The sequence below is a fragment of the Podarcis tiliguerta genome (genome assembly GCF_965153285.1).
Source record: "Podarcis tiliguerta genome assembly, chromosome: 3".
Lineage (NCBI taxonomy): Eukaryota > Metazoa > Chordata > Lepidosauria > Squamata > Lacertidae > Podarcis > Podarcis tiliguerta.
In genome coordinates, this window is record NC_139536.1 from 13,206,664 (window position 1) to 13,213,903 (window position 7,240).

The 7,240-nt window shown below is 44.2% G+C and overlaps 1 long non-coding RNA gene across 1 annotated transcript; it reads left to right on the forward strand.

Moving 5' to 3' along the window:
- The first annotated feature begins 4,025 nt into the window (after positions 1–4,025).
- Positions 4,026–4,563, forward strand: LOC310673787. The gene is made up of 2 exons (XR_014509237.1): positions 4,026–4,138; positions 4,422–4,563. It is a non-coding gene; the product is annotated as an uncharacterized lncRNA (long non-coding RNA).
- The last annotated feature ends 2,677 nt before the right edge of the window (positions 4,564–7,240 follow it).

Here is a 7,240-nt window from a genome sequence, read left to right on the forward strand (position 1 = left end):
ACCATTAGGTCGTCATGACCGACTCTGGGGTTGCGCTGCTCATCTCGCTTTATTGGCCGAGGGAGCCGGTGTACAGCTTCCGGGTCATGTGGCCAGCATAACTAAGCCGCTCCTGGCAAACCAGAGCAGCACACGGAAATGCCGTTTACCTTCCCGCCGGAGCGGTACCTATTTATCTACTTGCACTTTGATGTGCTTTTGAACTGCTAGGTTGGCAGGAGCTGGGACTGAGCAACGGGAGCTCACCCCGTTGCGGGGATTTGAACCACCGACCTTCTGATCAGCAAGTCCTAGGCTCTGTGGTTTAACCCACAGTGCCACCCGCGTCCCTATTTAAGTACCCAAAGTAAGATGCATGGGGTATAAATAGTAAAATTATCATTATGGAATTGGACGTCCCTATTTTCAATGGAGAAATGTTGGAGGCTATGTAAGATCAGAGACAAAAACTGTGATATGAAAAGTTACCTAAATCAGAGCTGTTCTTGGAACTCTCTACTTAAAAAGAGGGGAGGGGGAGGAATCTAAGGGAACCAAAAAGGAAGGAAGGAAAGAAGGAAGAAAAGAAAGAAAGAAAGAAAGAAAGAAAGAAAGAAAGAAAGAAATTGAAAAAGACTAGCAAAAATATATTTATAAGGGAGTGAGGCATTCTGCACATTCAGATTTGGTATTCAAACATGTGCTTCTGAGATCATGGATGTTGCCTTTGCTGACATCCCTGAATATCAATCTGTGTTGCTGAGGGGAATGCGAATGATGTCCAGTGTAGCATAAGAACAGGTCCTAGAACAGCTTCTTCTCTCAGATGCTCAGATTTGGCACCAGCCCAAGACCACAGTTCTGCTAACACAGCCGGAACATTAATATTCACACCATGTTCAATGCCTCTCAGCTAGAATGTGGTTTTTTTTTTTGTTTTTGAGTCTCTAGAATGCCAGAGAACGAAGGAGGCCTGGGAGGCTTCCAAGACGGTGCTATTTCCTCTTCTGAAATAAGTGGAATCTCTCTTACTCGCTCGTGGATTAATGGTGACCTCTGCAGATGACTGTGTAATGACGGTAAATGCCCACCGAGAAAGGTACACCTGGAGGAATAATTAGAGGCACCATCGCTGCGGAAGGACTTATGCAAGTATCTGCAATGAGCAGGGGCTATATTGGGAGCTATACTGTTTGTGCACACTTTTCGTGTTGCGTTTATTCATTTCTGCACCTAAAAAAAGGGGGGGGGGGATAAAATATGAATAACTGGCATTTGAATCCAGGCAGATTTTGACTCTACACTGGCAAAGCATAACGAGAGGCAAAAGGTCACTTGGGGGTCTTCCTTATCCCATCTCTAAAGCTATGTGCAATCGATGGATAGGGGTGGTGGACACAAGTTGGTTCACACATACAGATGCCTCGCTTGATTTTTCAGTGTGTTGACCTCAGTAAATGGATGATGATTACAATGAGCACACATCAAAGGAAGACAGGCTGTGCCCATGCCTATGTTCCCATATTAGGACTTCTGCCCGTATAGCCGTGTGCGTGGGATATTTACATGGTAGGGACATGGGAGGCGCTGTGGTCTAAACCACTGAGCCTCTTGGGCTTGCTGATTGGAAGGCCGGCGGTTCGAATCCCTGTGACAGGGTGAACTCTGCCCCAGTTCCGGCCAAACTAGCAGTTTGAAAGCATGCCCGTGCAAGTAGATAAATAGGGACCGCTATTGCAGGAAGGCAAACGGCATTTCCGTGCGCTCTAGCACTCATCACAGTCCTCCGTGTGCCAGTAGCGGTTTAGTCCTGCTGGCCACGTGACCCAGAAAACTGTCTGTGGACAAAGGCTGGCTCCCTCGGCCTGAGAGCGAGATGAGCGCCGCAACCCTATAGTCGCCTTTGACTGGACTTTATCCAGGGGTCCTTTCACGGTCTATTTTTGTCTTCCAAAGCAACTACTCTCTTCTGAACTTAAAAATGGAAAGCGTAATACTGGTGGTCAACAAAAGAGGTTCAAAGACTCTCTCAAGGCAAATCTTAAAAAATGTAGTACAAACACTGACAACTGGGAAACACTGGCCTGCGAGCACTCCAATTGGAGAACAGCCTTTACCAAAGGTGTCATGGGCTTTGAAGACACTCGAACTCAGGACTCAAGGGAGAAATGTGCTAAGAGGAAGGCACGTTTGGCAAATCCACACCATGATCAACTCCTGCCTGGAAACCAATGTCCCCACTGTGGAAGGACGTGTGGATCCAGAATTGGCCTCCACAGTCACTTACGGACTCACTGTTAAAACCGTGTTTATGGAAGACAATCTTACTCAGCTATGAGTGATTGCCAAAGAAGAAGGTGATATTTTCATGAATATTGACCCTCTCTCCTCCCGAGTAAATGCCTGAAGAGGAACCACGTGGGCAGGATTTGTTGGAAAATCAAGTGATGGACATGCATTGAACCAGCTCCTCATTTTCTTTCTAAGTCCTAATGACTCTGAGATGATACCTTTTGTTAAAAAAATATCAGTTCAGTTCATTATGTACATGTTAAGATTTGCAGCTCACTCCAGCCTTAATGTTCAAAACGGGTAATATATCACACATTCTCCTTATCTGATTCCTCTTCAGAGATCCCTGGTAACTTATGCCACAATTACTCATGTTTTTTACTGATGAGAAAAGGCTGGTAAAGAGTAGCTGTAAGTAAGGTGGATTTTTTTAAAAAAAATAAAATTTGGGGGAAATTCTTTGAAACTTTCATGAGGAGAGCACTATTGTAGTGAAAGGGGCAGTTTTTTCCTTTTACTTATGTCTTACTGTCACCAACCACGCTTGCGCAGGGGCAGGGTGCGTTTGAAGCCCAACATTTTCCCCAGATTACCCTGACTGTAATATTGTTCCCTGGCATTATGTGGCACGGCTGGCCCTACCATTAGGCAAAGGGAAACAACTGCCTCAGGTTGCAGAAGCTCCTAGCTATTGGAAAACAGATCCCCGTGGCCTCTCCTGGCCCCTCGTAAACTAACTTCAGGTACAGTGGAGCATGCTATTCCATTGCCAGTGTTGATGTCATATCCAACTACAAGTCAGTGTCAGCACATGGAATGGGAAGGAGCTCCATCTTGTCCTTTGCCTTGGGCAGCAATCTGGCTCACATTGTTTCCTTTCAGGGGCATGGTGGACACTGGAGAGAGGTTCCACTGCTACCTCCTGCAACAGTGGTGCTAAAAATATGTTTTAAGGGACACCACTGCCGCCATAATGGCAAACCTCCCATGAACCTTTTGCACCCTTTCTCTCCTTCCCCTCAAATTGCCCCTGGTTTCACAGGCCCCAAATTTCATGCACACACACAAAAATCTCCATAGGATGGCAATGGGATAGAGTCTAAGATACTATTACAACAGAAAAAAGTAAATCACATTATTCCTGAGCAGAGGAAGCCTGCCAGTTTATTTTGAGAGCCAAGCCCTTTTTATATATGAACTACCCTGAGACCTCTGGGTATAGGGCATGGGTAGGCAAACTAAGGCCCGGGGGCCAGATCTGGCCCAATCGCCTTCTCAGTCCGGCCTGCAGACGGTCCAGGAATCAGCGTGTTTTCACATGAGTAGAATGTGCCCTTTTATTTAAAATGCATCTCTGGGTTATTTGTGGGACCTGCCTGGTGTTTTTACATGAGTAGAATGTGTGCTTTTATTTAAAATGCATCTCTGGGTTATTTGTAGGGCATAGGAATTTGTTCATTATTTTTTTCAAAATATAGTCTGGCCTCCCACAAGGTCTGAGGGACAGTGGACCAGCCCCCTGCTGAAAAAGTCTGCTGACCCTGGTATAGGGCATTTTAAATTTTTAATAATAATAATAATAATAATAATAATAATAATAATAATAGTGTGACCCATTCGTACAACGAACACATTGAGGAAGCGGGCTGTACACCCCCTGCAAGACTTCACAATGTATGTGCAATGCTGCCTGTTAAGTATATGCAACTTAACAGACAGAGGACTGTTCTCTATGTGTTCTGGAACTCTGGGAAATCAGAGTTCCAGAATACACAGAGAAACATCCTCTGCAGCAGAATAATGAGTGTATACACAAGATGAAGAGAGTCTGCCATTGTGATGGTGGCTCCCTAAGTGTGTGGATAAGGTATGAAAAAGCCTGGGGCAGGGTTTTGCAACTCCTCTAAGTCCGAAAGCCATATTCCCTTCTGGATGTGAGGCAGCACCAGTGTGGGGCGTGCCTGGAGGATAAAGGGTGTGGCCTAGGGAGAGTTCTGGTGGGCTGATAGAGCAGAGGGTTACTCATCGCTACAATTTGCTAAGAAGCAAGACCATTCTCTGCAGCCTTCATTAACATTCAGATCTGTGCAGACCAATTAGAGGGTTATGATCTAAACATTGATTATTCCCTCCTTTCTTTTTCTCACCAGCAATTCCAACAATGGATATGTGTCACCGGATGAACACCACCTAATGATATGATTTGTCACATAATGATCTGTGATTGATGTTATAGGGATATCCTGCCCGCCACCTCGAATAAATAAATCTGACATTAGGCTCTTAGCGTAAGTCATGGATTTGCTTTCTTCATTTATTTTAAGAAATATTGAGTTGTGTTATATATAGAGGGGGGGGGGAGAGAGAAACTAACCAAAACAAATACTCTTAAAGTACGCAGATTTGAAAATTAATTTTGGATATATATAAAAGATGGAGATGGAATACCCCCTCAACTGTCCTGATTAAATTGGGACATCCCATTTTGGGTGGGGGGCGCTCTCACATGAGAGCATGGTGCCCCAAAACGCAAGAGATCGCAGCACCCAAAAAGGTGCAATGGATCTTGTACCTCCTAAATGTTGTCAGAAGATTCTGGAGGCAACAAGTGTCAAAATTCATTGAAGATGCATATTCTGAGAGAAAAAACCTCTAGAAATCTGCAGTTTTTAGAGAAGATATGATACAGTGGTACCTTAGTTCTCAAATTTAATCCATTCCAGAAGTCTGTTCCAAAACCAAAGTGTTCCAAAACCAAGGCACACTTTCCCATAGAAAGCAATGCAAAATGGATTCATCCATTCCAGACTTTTAAAAACAACCCCTAAAACAGCAATATAACATGAATTTTACTATCTAGCGAGACCATTGGTCCATAAAATGAAAGCAATAAACAATGTACTACGGTCACACAATCAATCAATTTGTAGCTCAACTGGGTTCCACACAGTTACAAAAACAAAACAAAAAGAGCCGCAAAAACAAAAACGCAAAATAAATAGCAAAAACAGACAGACCTCGGTGTAACACTCAAAACGGAAGCATGGCACTCAAAACGGAGCACGCTCAGCTTCCGAAAAAAGTTCGCAAACCAGAACACTTCTGTGTTTGCAGTGTTTGAGTTCCAAGTTGTTTGAGAACCAAGTTGTTTGAGAACCAAAGTACCACTGTATATCAAAAAAATGCACATTTTAACATGCATATAAATGTGAACTGTCACACACATAGCAGTCACGGCAGACTAATGTGGAACTGATGCAGAACAGACATTATGGGTAATTGCTCAAATACATGACACATACTGTATATAGATTGACTCACCCACCCCTGCTCTAAGCACTGCTATTGGGCCACCAAACCACAGTTTCTATTTTCTGTCAGCCAATGTCATCGCAGGAATTGAACTTCTACAGAGAACCACCCTCTCCCTAGTCTCCTGGCTAATGGCCGATCTATCTAAAGCTTCCTAAAGGGGTTTTCACAAGGTGTTCAATGGTTTTGCAACAGCCTTGGAGGTCAATGAGTAGCTCTCCGCACAAACGTCTGCTTGTTTATCAGGTGATACATTTTGTTGGTTATTGATTTGACTCAGCTGCTTTTTATCACCCGGCAGAAATGCTGCACTGACATCAATAAGAGAAGAAGATGGGGGGGGGGGGATGAAAAAAAAATAAACACACATTATTGACTTCTACAGAAACAGGGTTTAGCCTTTGCATTAGCACTGCAGCATTTGATAATTGTGAATGAAGACGTCTCACTTTTGTGTGTCTGGATAACAGGAACGGAATTCTTCTGACCTGATGCCCTGAAACTACCAAAGAGAGCAAAATTCATTGCTTGTGAAAGTGGGTTGCTCCAGAACATTAAGACAAAAATTAGGCTGCACCAAAATGCTGTGATTACTCCTGCTGTAAAGAGGAATAGCCAGAACTGGTCAATGAAAGATAACAGCTCCCATTGTTGTTGCTGTTCCATCAAAGGATAATTAGGCAACGTACCAGAAACAATGAGAAGGAGACACCCTGCCCACAACCTGGAAATCTAATGAATGAATAGCTTTACAAATCTCAGGATGCACCTGTAGGACTATTTGTGGCAAAGCAGAAGATTGCAGCAATAACAGAGTCTCTTCTATTTCCAGTGTGGTGTAGTGGTTAAGAGCGGTAGTCTCGTAATCTGGGGAATCGGGTTCGCTTCTCCACTCCTCCACATGCAGCTGCTGAGTGACCTTGGGCTAATCACACTTCCTTGAAGTCTCTCGGCCTCACTCACCTCACAGAGTGTTTGTTGTGGGGGAGGAAGGGAAAGGAGAATGTTAGCCGCTTTGAGACTCCTTCGGGTAGTGATAAAGTGGGATATCAAATCCAAACTACTACTACTACTACTACTACTACTCCTCCTCCTCCTCCTCCTCCTCTTCTTCTTCTTCTTCTTCTTCTTCTTCTTCTTCTTTTTCCTCTTCCTCTTCCTGCTGTCTTTGCCCTCAGTCCTCTGAACCAGTTTGAGTTATGCTGAGATGAGTACAGTGGTACCTCGGGTTACATATGCTTCAGGTTACATATGCTTCAGGTTACTGAAATACTACCTCGGGTTAAGAACTTTGTTTCAGGATGAGAACAGAAATCGTGCTCTGGCGACACGGCAGCAGCAAGAGGCCCCATTAGCTAAAGTGGTGGTTCAGGTTAAGAACAGTTTCAGGTTAAGAACGGACCTCCAGAAAGAATTAAGTTCATAACCAGAGGTACCACTGTAGTATGATAAGGCACCACTTTACACTGAAGCATCACCCTCCATTGGCACCTCTTCAGCTCAGCACATGTTGCAACTCAATGCCTTGACAGCCATCAAGGAGGTCTTTTTGCCAGAGTCTGTGATGAGCACCCCTGTGGTTGGAAAGAATCAACCAAATACCAAGCTATGCCTCTGCTCAAATGAAAGCAGGGAGCACTTGGGCAGCTCAAACAGG